General features: G+C 42.5%; 1 protein-coding gene across 2 annotated transcripts in view; it reads right to left on the bottom strand.

Moving 5' to 3' along the window:
* Nucleotides 1-8,097, bottom strand: part of KLHL13 (kelch like family member 13) — a 162,481-nt gene extending 154,384 nt beyond the window's left edge. The window contains exon 1 of one of the 2 annotated variants that reach the window (XM_054695594.1): nt 8,056-8,097. The gene's annotated coding sequence lies outside the window, so the exon portion shown is untranslated. Of the gene's footprint in view, nt 1-5,565; nt 5,615-8,055 lie in introns of those variants that run through there. The other variant, XM_054695593.1, reaches the window with a different exon arrangement.
* Nucleotides 8,098-15,062: the final 6,965 nt, after the last annotated feature.

The raw sequence follows: 15,062 nt of genomic DNA, 5'->3' as shown, positions 1-15,062 counted from the left end.
CACAGATCACCATGGCAATTTAAGGCTATGAAAATGTATGAGTATTAGACTAACGGAACTGACTCAGACAGCAGTGTAGCCTCCATGCTTTCAAAGGGTCACCCCAGGGTTACCACAGCTGCCTTGAGCAAAGGGACCTTCTCTTAAGTATTTTACCGCAACGAATGAACATTGCATTCGAAAGCACAGTATATCTGATTTTGCTTAAATACTATTACATATTTTAAATTTGCAACCAGTGAATGTTCCCCTAAATCTCTGTGTAAAATAGACGCTTCAAGAAAACACAAGCTGCTTTATTTTATAGCTCCTAGGGCAATCATCTCGCCAGCCTGCTCACCCAGGATATATACCGAGTGTGCTCCAGTTTGAGGGAAAGAGTATTAGAAAGAGATGTATTTGTTTAAACCAGTACAATGCCTGGAATATACTAGGTTCTTAATAAATATTTGTTAAATAATTTGGTAGAATAATTTCAAGGACTAGTTTTCAACTGCAATGTTCCAGAAAAGTCTTTTGCAACGTATCATTCCCAAACCCAAACATGCAAAAGGACAAAGAAAATATACCAATTATGATTTAAACTATTGATAAGGGAGAACGATAAAAATATTTCTTTCCCTAAGTTTAGTTGCAAAGGAAATGCTGGCAGATGTCATACTGGGCAATATTACAGGGGGTAGTGGGTAATTAGGGTGATCAAAAACCAATTCTATATAGTGGACACCAAGACAAGTTTTCAGTTGTCTCTTGTTTTTCTTTGTATGCTTTTAATATTAATCACTTCATGCTTACAGAGAAAATAAAGAATCATAATGGCCATCCATTTCCCTCTGTAACCATGCATGGCAGTGGAACTCCTAAAGGCCAGGAACCATGCCTCATTTGTTTTATACCTTTCCCCTGCTTTCAGTACAGATTTCTATACACATGAGGAATTCAATAAATGCTTAGTAACTGCAAAGAAAAAGTATCTACAATCAAATAAATTCTTAACTGGGTTCCTCCTTGCCCCAAGCCCACATCTCCTCTCCCCCCTCACCGCAAAAAATAAAAATAAAAAAAAAACCCTTCATCCTAAAGAAAAACATGTTGGTTGACATCACAAAAGAAAAACAAAAAATACAAAAATATATTCTTAATGATCCTGGATAAGAAAGTACTGACAGACCTATGCCTCCACTTGTTTCAATCAAATAACCAGGCTATATCTGTTTTCCAATGATAAAATGAGGATCATAAAGCCAGCCCTCTATTCTGAGTTGTTGCATGAATAAATCAGCATGCATTTACATGGCAACCAGATGAGCAGGGTATTGAGAATAAAACAGTCTCTTTACCTTCCTAATCACCGCCAACAGCAACGACTTACTAAGTGCAAGGTCCTGATTACTTTACTATAAGGTATTTGATGATCTCCTACCTGAAAACCTTGGTGCCAGACATGTTCCCAAATTCGGAAATGTTCAGACTTTGGCACAGGCAATTAACCTGCAATACTATACATTATGTCATGCCCCAGCAGTAGGGTCTGAGGCACTACCATAAACGCTATTACTGCCCCACAGCAAAATTAAATAAAGAGTAACATGAAGTAGAACAAAGACTATAAATACCCTCATATCAATTCAAGTCAGATTTTGCTACCACCTGAGTTTTAGCACCTACCTTATCAATTACAATTTCTATCACTTTTCAAAGTGTTTGAAATTTTAGAATTGCAAGCAACAAATTGTAAAGCTAGTTAACTTATTTAATCCTTACGAGCACCCTAAGCAGTAAGTTCTATTATCCTGTTTTAGAGATGAACAGTATGAGATACAGAGAGGTTAACTAACAGGCCCAGAGCCCCACAACTAGCTAGGCCAGGAACCCAGGCAGTCTAGCCCGAGAGCTTGGGCTCTTGACCACTACACTAGATGAGCTCTTTCAGAAACTACTCAAGAACACCAGACAAACATGTGAAACATCAAACAGTACTAAATGATTAAGTATCCAAAACAGAACAAGGCAGCATTTATTGATCATTCAACAACTATTTATAGCGGGCATACCATGTGCCAGGTGCTCAGGATACAGTATGAGCAAACCAGACAAGGGCCAGTTTGCCTTCATGGAGTCAGCGATCAGTCAGAAAATGTCCAGACATCAAATAAACTTAATTATGATACACATGGCAAGTGTGTGACTGCTGTTCACCTTCACAGAAGGAAATCAGGTCAGTGGAGATGGTGTAAAATAGGACATGGGATCTGAACTGTTCCTTGACTGGCTTTAAAATGATAGAAAAGAAAGCGAAGGACTTTTCAAGTGGATGAGAGCATGGCATCCATTCAACAAGCAGTTATAGTGCACCTACTCCATGCCAAGAATAATGCTAAGTATACAAGCTCCAAACTGGAGAAAATCCATTTAAAGGGGAGTGAACTTCCACTGAAAATGAGTTAACAAAGACTCTTCAATGGCTTCCCATTCATTATTCCTAGAATCAAACCCATGACTCTTCTCAGAATTCTCCAGGTCCTCATTATCTGACTCCCTCTAGGCTCTCAAACACCTTTAACTATTCCCCTACCCAGCCCCAGCTCACTAGGCCAAGCACACTGGCTGGCTGGCTTTCTATAGGAACACCCCAAGTCTTTTATTTTCTTCAAGGCCTTGGCTTACTCTTCTCTCTTCTCCTACAGGTCTCTGTTCAAAGGTCACCTTCGTTAAGAGGCCCTCTCCTGACCACCCTTGCAAAACAGGCCCTTCCCAGTTCTCCACATCACACTTAGCTACTCATTTCCTTCATTGTTCTTACAATCTAAAAGATCTGCTTTATTTACTTACTCACCTATTGTCTATATCCTCTGGTGGAATATAACTTCTGGGAGACTGAGTCCACAAGAGCAAGGATCACACCTTGTAATAAAAAAGGGCCTTGAGCCTAATACCGGGCATTGCACCTAATGCAGGGTCAGTGCCTGACAGAGTTGACCTTGGCCTATGGAAGGTGCTGAAGAGATTTTGTAAATTACCGAATGAATGAATATATTCAAAAGCTGACTGTAGTGAATATCAGTAGCTTGAGAAAGTCTTCCTTCCCCTAACTTTGAGATGTTTTCTCTAGAGCTGTTCCTTTTCCCATACACTTTTTTCTACATTTTCATGAATGTGATGATGCCTAACAAGTTCTTGTGTGTTTTCACAGCAATAAAAAGCTAGGTTTCAACCAACAGGTTAAAGAAAAAGTGCTCTGAGGAGGTTGTAGTCACCTCTAAAATACCAGCAAAATCAAACAATTTGAACACTGGTTAGTCTCATTCCACAAGTACAAATCAAATTGCCTGAAAAGGAATTCAAACTGTAAAGCAAATGAAAAAAAGAAAAGAATTCCATAGGAAACTGCAGTTTTGTTTAATAACATCAGAAATATCCAGTCTGATAACCTCTAGGTGGGCATCAAAACATATATTGAATCATGTTGACGACTGTGAGCAAAAATGCTTATGATGAATTCACATCTACCTTTTGATTATTTTTCTGGCAAACAAACAGTTCACATTAGTGGCAATCCTAGCTTAGACTTAGCATCAATGATAATCACAAAAGGGAAAAACTAATACTATAAATAATACAATAATACTAAAAACAATACTATAAATTCTTTTCTGTGAAAATTTGCACATTTGTCTTTCCAGACTAGGATGCTAAGAAAACCACAGATTGAAAAAGGTGGACCCATTCATATAAATCCCCATTCCCTATTATACTCCTTTTTAAAATAAAACTAAAGTAAATCAAGAATTTACCAAATGAATGGGGGAAACTACAAATCACAGACAAGCCATCTAACTGCACTAACAGCCTTTACTGTTCTTGTGAAAATCACTTTCATCAACTTACGCTCTAGATGGTCACACCACACTTTTTACAATGCACTTATGAAACTGGCACATTAAAAACCTTGGGAAACTGAGACTTTCATTTATCTATTTTTAAAACACATCGCTTAGGTTGCAAGAGAAACTACATTCGTTGTCTCACTGCCAAAAGAAGTGCTACCAATACAGTGAAATTTCGCCAAGCTCTTCATTCACAACTTGGTCCTATAGAGCTCTTTATGTCAACGGCAACACCGAGTCACATATCAAGCAAACCATTCTAATCACTGTTAAGTACAAGGATATTAACCAGAACTGGCAGTTGAGGAACTTGCTAATAGTTTTAAATGTGAAATGATGTTATAACAGATTAATTGATTGCTTCATTTTTGTTTTCAAATTTGAGCACTGTTTCCAAAACCACAGATGCAAGAGTTCACTGTATCTGCCTCCACTTTCCGCTTCTCCATTCAATTTCTTCACATATTAATTACTGCTAAGCAGTACAGGAATCTCCGTATGGGAGCTAACAGGGTAAATGCATGCGGAAGAGATACAGAGGAGGGAATACCTGCTGCGCCCCGTGAAATCAACTTAAATAAACCAATCTCCAATCCACAGAAAAGCAGTCTCTTTTTTAACTGCATGGATTTTAAATGCTGCTCCCTAAGGGCTTATAAAAACATGAGATCAACGGGAAGAAACTGTGGCTTCTTTTACCACACCAAAAAAAAAAAAAAAAAGGCAGGTGCCTTCCCAGCAGAGGCAGTTTTAAAGCCCGGAATCTCTCAATTCTCATTACATGAGCTTAGTAACCAACCGATGCTAACTTGCGTGGGTTTATCCCAAACCACTGGAGTCCTCTGAGAACATTAAAACGAAGACCATCCCAGTTTGCAGATGGAGAAAAGGAGACAAGCATCAAAAGTCCCTCTCTCTCTCTCTCTCTCTCTCTCTCTCTCTCTCTCTCAGGCCTGCTCAGCCAGAAGGAAGAATCGGATTTAGGGTCATGTGCTAGAATTACATGCAAACACACATGCACACATGTTAGGTAGCTGTGATTCTTGGACTAAGTCGTTGAAACCTAGAGAGAAACTTTTTATGTCCCTAAGCTGGTATTTAGTAGAGGAGCATTCCCATCGCTTTCAGTAAACCCGAGGCTAGACTGCGAGCTTCTAAGAAAGTCATTCCGTCAACTATGATGAAGCCAAAGAAGTCAAGACAGTCGGAGAAGCAACCGTTCAGAGTGGGTGCAAAGCTTCGGGGCAGGAGCGTGCTGCGGACTTGGGAGGCAGCGGCGGAGCCTACCGAGTTAGGAAGATTGTGAGCGAGCGATGGGCTGGGAAGCACAAAGCCCGGAGCCCAGGCAGGCAGAGGGACCCCAGAGCGTCAGGGCAGCGACAACCCAGCCCGGACGAGAAGACTGCAGAGGGCTAACAAAGAAGCCCAGGAAAACTGGGTGCTGGGGTCCTAAAAGAAGCCAGGAGTCTGTCGGAGCCCCGAGTTCCGGAGGTAGGAATGAGAAGGTGCAGGGATGAGGGAGCGCACCGGCCCGCGAGAGAAAAAAAAAAGGGGGGGGGGGGGGCAAAGAGCGAAGCTGGTTCCCAGTCCCTCTCCCCGGTGCGGATGGCAACGCGTCGGGTGCCCGGAGCGGGGAGGCGGCCGCTGGAGCCCGGGCGACTTCTGGACCGCGCCTCACCTTGTTCGCCGCGTCCGGCGTCCCGCCGCCCGTCCGCCGGCTGCCGCGCTCGGGGGCCACGGAGCGAGTGGCTCGCGCACCGCTCGGCTGAGAGACACCAGCCCCCGCACCTCCGCACCCCCTGCTGGCCCCCGCCCCAGGCGCTGTCCCCGCGCAGGCGGAGAGCACAGACCCTAACCCGAGCGGCCCCGGCGGCTTTCAAAAGTGTCGGTTCCCGGCTTCCCCGGACTCGGAGCTGAGCTGCGGCGGCCGCAGCGGCAGAGCCTCCGCCTGACCTCACCAGGGGGTGGGGGGGCGAGGAGGGGGGCGGGAGCCCAGTGGAGGAGGGGAGGGGGAGGGGGAGGGGGAGGGAGCGCGCGGGCGGGGGAAACATGGCGGCGGGGGCGGCCCCGGCGGCGCCTGCGCGGGAGGCGGGGGAGCTGGGGCTAGGACAGTGCGGGGGGTCCGAGCGCAAGTCCGCCGCTGCCGCCGCCACGCGTGGCGGGTGGCCCTCGCGCTCGCGGGGTGCGGGGGGAGCCCCGACGCGCAGGTTTGAGCACACGCGAACTCCGGAGCCTGGGGGGCAGGAGAGGTGAAAACTGTCAAGTATCCGGGGACAGCGGTGTGGCCGCTCCGAGAGGAGGCCCGCCCGCGCCGCCTGCCTGCCCCGGCCTCGGGCACTCCTGGCCACTGCGGGCCGGAGCCCTCAGCATGGGCCGGACCCAGGCTCTCGCACCCCGGCTCATCACTCCTCTAGTGCGATGGACGCCTCCTCTCTTTCCGCCCTCCCCAAGGGAGGGCAGATTATTAGGAAAGAGGAAGAAGAACGCACAACTGCGGCTGAACATTTTACTGAGTGTCTACTAGAAACCCAGCGCTGAACTAAGAACAACTCTCACAGCTACACCTCGAGGTGCACATTCTGGTGTCCTTTACAAGTAACAGAACTGGTGCGTGAAGGTCAAACAAGTGGTCCAAGGTTACACAATTAGTCGCAAGCAGCGTGATACTGGCGCCCAAGCTCTTGACCACACTGCTACACTGAGCCTCTGCACTCTGGGGGACCTGCAGTCTTATGCCAGAATGTTGCTCTCTTCTCAGAGTTTTGTCAGTCGACCCCCAACAAAAACGCCTGTCAAGCCAGTTTTTCCCCTGGCAGTTCTTCTTTCCCTGCCTTCGTGAGGTTACAGCCTGGGGCCACCTTCTGACACCTCTGGCTTTGCAGTTCCTATGTCTAATTCCAGATTCCTTGGAAAAATAAAGGGAGCTTGCTGTTAGCAACCAGTTAATCATTGTTTGGGTTTTGTTTTTGTTTTTGTTTTGCCTTTCTAAAGGAAGTGATGGGGTGAGCTAGGGACTGTGCCTCTATTTCCTAATATTCATCCCTGTGCCTACCACTAAACCCCGGGGCCTGAGATTGCAACATTGCTGATTTGGTATTTTAAATTCCATATATATAGGAAATGCTGCCGGGGGCGGGAGGACTTAGGTAAGTTTCTAAATGATCAGCTTCTCACATACTTTCTGGAACTAAACATAGCACAATGTTAGGTTTTATCAAACTGGTGAAGGTAAGAAAGAACTGCACATGCAGATGGAATTTGCATTATGTTTCATCTCTCAGTCTTCAATCTACTTCATATTTGTTCACAAGAATGCATTCATTGGCTTGTCCACTCTTCCATAATCATTGTATACCTACATTTCAGAGTAACCTTTCCTGTGACACAAGATTACAGCCTCATTGAGTAGATACATTTAAAGCAATCAATCTTAGCATGTATGAAAATGTTGGGAAGTAGGTTAAAAATACAAAAGTAAATACAAACTGAATTCATTTACATCCAAGTCACTGCCTCTTCCCTGCCTTAAAAAGGTTCAAGAAGGATGGTTTTCCATGTTCATACATGACAGGAAACTTAGAAACTACTGTGTCCCCAGCAGCCTTTTCCACACAAGAAGGAAATCCCTGAAGGTACCTAGTAAGGATGAGGGCCATTGGAGAATCTGCATTTCATACTACAAACATAGTTAGTAGGAATTAATTGCTGTTTGGTTAGGATGTTTTGAATGGTAATCTAGTGGACAGAGCCCTAGTCTTGGAATGGGAGGGCACGTATTGTGTCACGTTAACTTAGCCCTTTCTCATCTCAGCATGCGTTTTCCTGAACTCAGAATGGACATAATAATGATATTGGCCTGAGCTGCCTCACAGCATCATTTTGGGTTACAAATAAAATAAACCTTGCACACAAGCACACACACACAAATGTAAGGTGATGTTGTTACAGGGCAACCCCAATGTGAAATGGGTTGGCCTGAGAGTGGGTCTCATGCATTTAAAAGGGACTTACAGTGAGACTCAACTGCAGGCACACACACAAAAAAAGTTGATAAGAGGTTTATTTACAAAAAAGAGGAAGTGAAGAAAGGAATAACCCAGGGCAGGGGGGGAGAGAGAAGGACTGAGAGACAGAGAGACAGAGAGAGAAATTGGTGAATGTGTCCTACCAGTTATGCTGAGCTGGGTCCCCAATAGCAGGTTGAAGGCCAGCGAAAAATCAACCACCCCCCAGGCCCTCATGTCTCTGGTTATATACTAAGCCGTACTGCTTAACTCCACCCTCAGTTTCCAGCAATCCTCCCTTCGGTGGTGATGACATTGTGGGATTTGTAGACAGGGCTTCCTCTACCTCCAACAATGTTATTGTTAATATCAGACTGACACTAGAAGCTAAAGATGTAATTATGAAGGATTTTTCATATTAACCTGGAGCCAAAAAATGTTAAGACTTAGAAAAAACATGTGGAATACAATGGTACAGTACAAATCTGATAAATGGAGAGCTGTAATAGAGGGAAACAAAATATTCATGGTGAAAAGAAGACAGAAAAGGGTGATGGGTGTTATGGGCAGAATTGTGCCTGCACTCCCCCCCGCAATTTATATGTTGAAATCTTAACCCCCAGTGCCTCAGAATGTAACTGTATTTGGAGATAAATTTGTGATAGAAAGCTAATTAAATTAAAATGAAGTCTCCAAAGTGGGCCCTCTCACCCAGCATTACTGTAGTCCATATAAAAAATGGTCAGGACACAGACTGAGGAAAAGCCTTGTGAAGACCCCGCAAGAAGGGGGCCATCTGCAAGCCAAAGAAAGAGGCCTCAAAGCAACCAAACTGGGCCTCCCTTGGTGGTGCAGCGGTTGAGCGCTGGGCTGCAAAGCTGCCTGCAGCCTCTGCAGCGCAGGTTCGATCCCTGGCCACCGGCTGGGGTCCCACATGGCGCGACAGACCTCTCCTAACGCGCCCGCTGCTCCCCTCGGCAGTGTATTTTGTCGGTCTGCCTGTTCTGTTCCCCGCTCTGGCTCTGGTGAATTCTCTCACCCTCCCGTGCTTCTGACTGTACCCAGTGCTTGTATAAATAAATAAATAAATCTCTAAAAAAAAAAAAAGGCAACAAAACTAACTGACCCCTTGGACACTGAGCCTCTAGAACTACAAGAAAATTCCTCTCTGTTTAGAGTTTATCATTCTGTGAGCCACCCAGTGTATGGACTTTGTTATGGAATTTCTAACTAATACAATGGCAAACAGTTCAAATGTCAGCTAGAGCAGCCTCTGCATTAATGATTGCTAGCTGCTAACTAATAAAGTGCCACAGACATGGGGGCCAGGCTAAGCAGCATGCATTTATGGTGTCGGTTTCCATGGGTGAGGAATCCAGGCCTGGTTGAGCTGAATGTGGTACTCAGGGGTCTCACAGGCGGTAATCAGGATGTTGACTGGCTTTGCTCGTCTGTGGAACTTTAGAGTCCTCTTCAGGCTCCTTCAGGTTGTGGTCTGGATGCGGTTCCTCATGGCTCTGAAGTCGAGGGCTTCAGCATGTACAGCTCTAGAGACTGCCCCTCCCCACAAACAGTTTATGTGCCTGTGTTTTGTCAAGGTCAGCAGGGGAGTGTGTCTCTCTCCTCTGGAAGGGACTTTAATTACATCTTCAAAATAGCTTCACCTTTGTCATATAATATGACATAATCATTAAAGTCCCTGAGAATTCATAGTTCTCAACCACACTTCAGGGGAGGGGAAGATACGGGGCATGTACACCAGAGAGCAAGAATCTTGGAGGTCATCTTAGTACTCTGCCTACCATGTCCCCTCCCTGCCCCCCACAAAGGTTTGACAGCACAAATTCAATTGCATAACTATCAAAACTCACCAAGAATGGCAGATGTGGTCACACACGCACACACATACCTACACACACACCAAAGAGCACCGGGCAGGTGGCTGATGCCTAGTCTATCAAGAAGCGTTTGTGAGCCTGCTCTGTGCCTAATAGATGTGAAACCAAAGGATTTTGATTGTGTTAACTCTGACTAAAGAACCAATTAAAAAGTATTAGGATACCTTTTTTTTGCCTCTATGCTCAATTTGCTTTTCTTTGCAACACTCATCTGGTCCATTATTGAATAGAATCAGTATTCACGGAGAGCCCACGTGGTGTCTCCTTAGCCCTTTACTCAGTCCACAGAGAGGAATAAGGAGCAGAAGAAGAAAGGTTTCTATTCTCTAGTGATTCATAAATCAGTCTAGACAAAACAAGTAGCTAGGAGATGATGGTGATGACAGACAGGCAGATAGATAGATAGATAGATAGATAGATAGATAGATAGATAGATAGATAGATAGATAAACAGACAGACAGATGTTAACTGGATAGGTAGATGTTAGACAGATGTTAGATGCATAGATGTTGGATAGATCGAGGTAGATGATAGATAGACAGATAGACCGATAGACAGATGTATGTTGTTTAAATACAGAAATACATACTTGCCAAGTGAAGAGAAACCAGCATGTTCCCATTCCTTTAGTCACATAAGAAGGCATGAGGTAAGTGAGCTGGTACCATCATGGAGAGGTGGGGATCGAAACTGGAAAGTCAGAGAACAGAAAGGAAACAAAGGATCAGCACAGATTCTCTAACATCAAGGATGACCCTGGTTGTAAACTACACTAACTCTATTTTGTTTGGGGGTCTTTGAGGAGATGTCAATCCTGCTCTCTCCTTTAAAAACTTCAGAGCTGACTTATCAGCACAGTTTATGCACTTGTAATTTACAGGTGTTCAAATTTGGAGGGTTAAGAATTAGAATTTTCCTGGGTACTCTGGAAGCACATACTTATAAAACTACAGCTATAGGATGAGCTACCTTCTCCATCTACAGGCTTTGGCTATGTCCTGGCTCCACAGAGAACTAAGCCCCCACAGAAGCCTCCAATACCCAAAGGGTCCTCAATTTCTGTCTCAACAGACTTCTTTCTCGTCAGTAGTTTCCCTTTGAACTTGCCCCTTCTTTACCCTCTCTCATCCTTTCATTCAGACAAAAAGATCAGCATGATTGAAGGCCCTGAAGTTGTAAAGAGCTTAGTGCATTTTAGGAAGGAGAGGAGGCCAGGATGAACTGAAGGAGAAAGGGAGAATGAGATGAAACTGGAGATGCTGGCAAAAGCTAGATCCTTCAGGGCCTGCAAGTCATGGTACAATGCCTGGAATTTACTTCAAGTGCAAAGGATATTTTTGATGGGTCCTTGCCGTGAGAGTGATAAGAGATAATGTAGGTTTTAGGATTACCAAGGCTTCTCTGAGTTGGAGGAAGACAAAGGCAAAAGTAGAAAGACTGGTAAGAAAGCTTCAGTAGACAGACAAATGATGAGGCAGTTTAGGATAGAGGATTGGCAATATAGACTGAAAAGAAAGGTTGGAGATATATTGAGGATGACTCAGCAACTAGATGTATAAAAATGTCATTTATTAAGTTGGGAGAGACTGGAATAACCAGGTTCTAGAACAAGTTTTCGGGTTTTTTTTTTTTTTTTTTTTTTGGAGGGGGTAAGGAGATTGCATAAGGAGTGGAATTTTAAACATCTTACATTTGTCTGTGAGACTTTCAAGGGGAGAAGTCAAGCAGACAGATGTACAGATCAGAAGCTCAGGATAGATTCTCCAATGCACTGTAACATGTGTCCCCACCTTCCCAACATACCTCAACACGATACACAAAACAATCTGGACGAATGACAAAATAATTATCCTAACTGAAAGATGCCATACAAAAAAGAGGTACATACTATATAAAAGCATTTGTATAAAATTCTAAAAAGTGGCCCTCCCTGGTGGCCTAAGGGTTAAGTCTCAGCACTATCACCACTACAGCCTGAGTTGGATCCCCAGTCAGGGAGCTAACCCACATGGCGCAGCAGACCTCTCCTGTCTCACCTGCTGCTCCCCTTGGCGGTGTGTTTCAGTAAATCCACCTGTTCTGCTCCCCACTCTGTCTCCAGTGAATATCCTCTCACCCCCATCCCCACACATTTGGCATACACCCCAGTTCTTCTATGCAACAAAAAAAAAATCCAAAAAATGAAAATAAATCTATAGTGATAGAAAGCAGACCAGTGACTAGGAATGAGACTAGGGAGAGAACAGAAGGAGGAATGACAAAGGGGTACAGGGAACTTTTAGGGGTGATGGCTACATTCATTATTGCTGTTGCAGTAATGGTTTTACAAGTATACACAGGATGTCAATATTTAACAAATTATACATTTTAAATATGCACAATTCATGGTATGTAAGTTATATCTCAACAAAGTTATCACAAAATCTATTATGTACTTAACAAACTATAATGTCTCTATTTTACTCCCTTTCTACTTATAAAAATACAAAAACAAGGCACAGTCAAGACTCAGGAATGGATTGGAATCAGACTAGAAAGTCAACATTGCTTTTTCCGTCTCTTATTATACACATTTTAGGGGAATCTGCTTCGTTATTATCTCAATATAGACTGGCATTTGTTGACAGCTGCATGGTAGGAATTGATGGCTGCAAATTCTTAGGTTATATCACCTTTACTCAAGACACCAGCCACACTAAAGCTGGGATCTCTAAAACTCAATTCCATATTCCACTGGGAGATCTCTGATTGGCCCTTTAGTACCCTGTTGGATTAATTAAGAGTTTGAAAAAAAATAGTCATAACTTTAGATCATTATTGAAACTTCACTTAGCATTGATAAGCTTTTGTTACTTCCAATCAAACATTCTAACTATATCAGGCATTTATAATGGGAGGTATACCAGCAAAAAGCTGGAGATAGTAAGTAAGAAACACCAATTTCTATAGTCCCACCAAACAACAATCTGATGCATCCTCCTGCTATACAAATGTATTCATGGTTTGCATTGCAAGGCCCAATCACTACATAACAGGGGCGCCTAGAAATTAGAGAAGAGAAGGTGCTATCCACAACCCTTACACATCACATAGTTTTCCAACATGACCTGAGCTTAAGACTATTAAATAGAGACAAATGGGAAAGGTTAGAGCTCCAGACAATGGCTTTTAATCAAATTGAGCAAAAAATCACTCTCACTGCGAGTAACCAAGCTGTTGTAGTGAATCCGAGATTTCACCTAACACAAAAGGTCTCTCAAATCAAGCATTAGCTTGAGGCTACTAAAATGAAATTGATAGGAAATTGAGTAAAGTTTTCTAGGAATTATTTTCAAAATACTGTTTAAAAACTGAAAATACCCATCACTTCAAACTAACATGCTTAAAGTCAGATTTAACAACTTCTCTGTTCCCCAAACTAAAATTTCTTTTTAATCAATAAATATAGCACTTTCCTAAAAGGTACCTTTGAAATCTCATCTTTCCATTCATTCAACAAATATTTATTGACTGTCTACCCATATGCAAGGCCAATGTTAAATTCTTGAAACATCAAGATACAGAAGGTCCAGTCTCCAAAATTATAACATCATTTTGAGAAAATATAACAAAACTCAAGTAACCACTATACCAGCTGCATATGCTAACTGCTATATGTGTGTTACAAACATTGGGGATTCATGTAAACATTGTTTGTCATAGCACTAAGTTGGAAATGAATTCCCCAAAACAGGAATTTGTCAAATATATTTGTATATGATTGAATATTCACAGTCTTTCAAAACAACACATTCTTATATATATTAAAATGGAAAAATGTTCACAATAGGTTACAAAATCATATGTATGTAGGATATTCCCCCACAGTATACTCCCATACTACATATATGTTTTATATATATTTATATATTTTATATATATTATTAAAAACTATATAATATGATCATACCACTCATTATCATTTGGTGTCTAAGAATATGGGTATAATATTTTTTCTTCTCTGGTTTTTCTGAACTGAGAATCAAAGCAGAAAATAATGTGATTTTTTTTCTAATAAAGAGAAAAGGCTTAGATAAATTTTGATGCAATCATCTGTTAGCCATGTCATTTTTAGATGGGTCTTTATCCACTAAAGATACAGAACTAGAACTCTTTTTTTTTTTTTTTTTTTTTTTTTTTTTTAAAGATTTATTTATTATTTACACAAGCACTGGGTACAGTCAGAAGCGCGGGAGGGTGAGAGAATTCACCAGAGCCAGAGCAGGGAGCAGAGCAGGCAGAAGGACCGAAGTACACTGCTGAGGGGAGCAGCGGGCGGCAGGAGAGGTCTGCGCGCCATAACTAGAACTCTTAATTTGAAAATATTTGTAGAGAGATGGTGATTAAAACAATGGAACCAGTTAAGAAAACTCAGGGGAAAGCTCTCCTGAAAAAAAAAAAAAAAGAGAAGGGAATGGAGGTATCATACTCCCAGACTTCAACCTATACTACAAAGCCATAATAATCAAAACTGCATGGCATTGGAAAAAGAATAGACACACGGACCAATGGAACGGAATAGAAAAGCCAGAAATAAACCCACAGATTTAAGGTGAACCAGTACTTGACAAAGGAGCAAAGAATATGCAATGGAGCAAAGAAAGTTTGTTCCATAAATGGTGCTGGGAAAACTGGGTCACAGCATGCAAAAGAATGAAGCTTGACTACTACCTCACACCATGCACAAAAACAAACTCAAAATGGATTAAAGAACTAGATGTAAGACCTGATATCATAAAACATATAGAAGGAAATATAAGTAAAACACTACATGACATACACCTCAGTAACATCTTTAAAGATACATCACCCAAAGCAGTGATAGTGAAGGTAAAGATAAACAGCTGGAACTACATCAAATTAAAGAGCTTCTGTATCAAAGGAGACATTAATCAAAACAAAGAGACACCCCACCTATTGGGAGAAAATTTTTGCACACAACCCTAATGATAAAGGACTGATGACAAAAATCTACAGAGCTGGTGAGACTAAACAAAAACAAAGTAAACAACCCGGTCAAAAAATGGGCAGAAGAGCTAAAAAGAAACTTCTCCAAAGAGGAAATGCAAATGGCCAACAGGCATATGAAAAAATGTTCAACATCACTTGTAATCAGGGAAATGCAAATCAAAACTACCATGAGATACCATCTTACACCAGTGAGAATGGCACATATTAAAAAAAGTAGCAACAACAAATGTTGGCAAGGATGTGGAGAAAAAGGAACTCTCCT

The sequence above is a fragment of the Talpa occidentalis genome, unplaced genomic scaffold (genome assembly GCF_014898055.3).
Source record: "Talpa occidentalis isolate TD23 unplaced genomic scaffold, MPIMG_talOcc4v2.1 talOcc4.15, whole genome shotgun sequence".
In the NCBI taxonomy this organism is placed as follows: Eukaryota; Metazoa; Chordata; class Mammalia; order Eulipotyphla; family Talpidae; genus Talpa; species Talpa occidentalis.
This window is presented reverse-complemented; position numbering and strand designations above follow the sequence as displayed.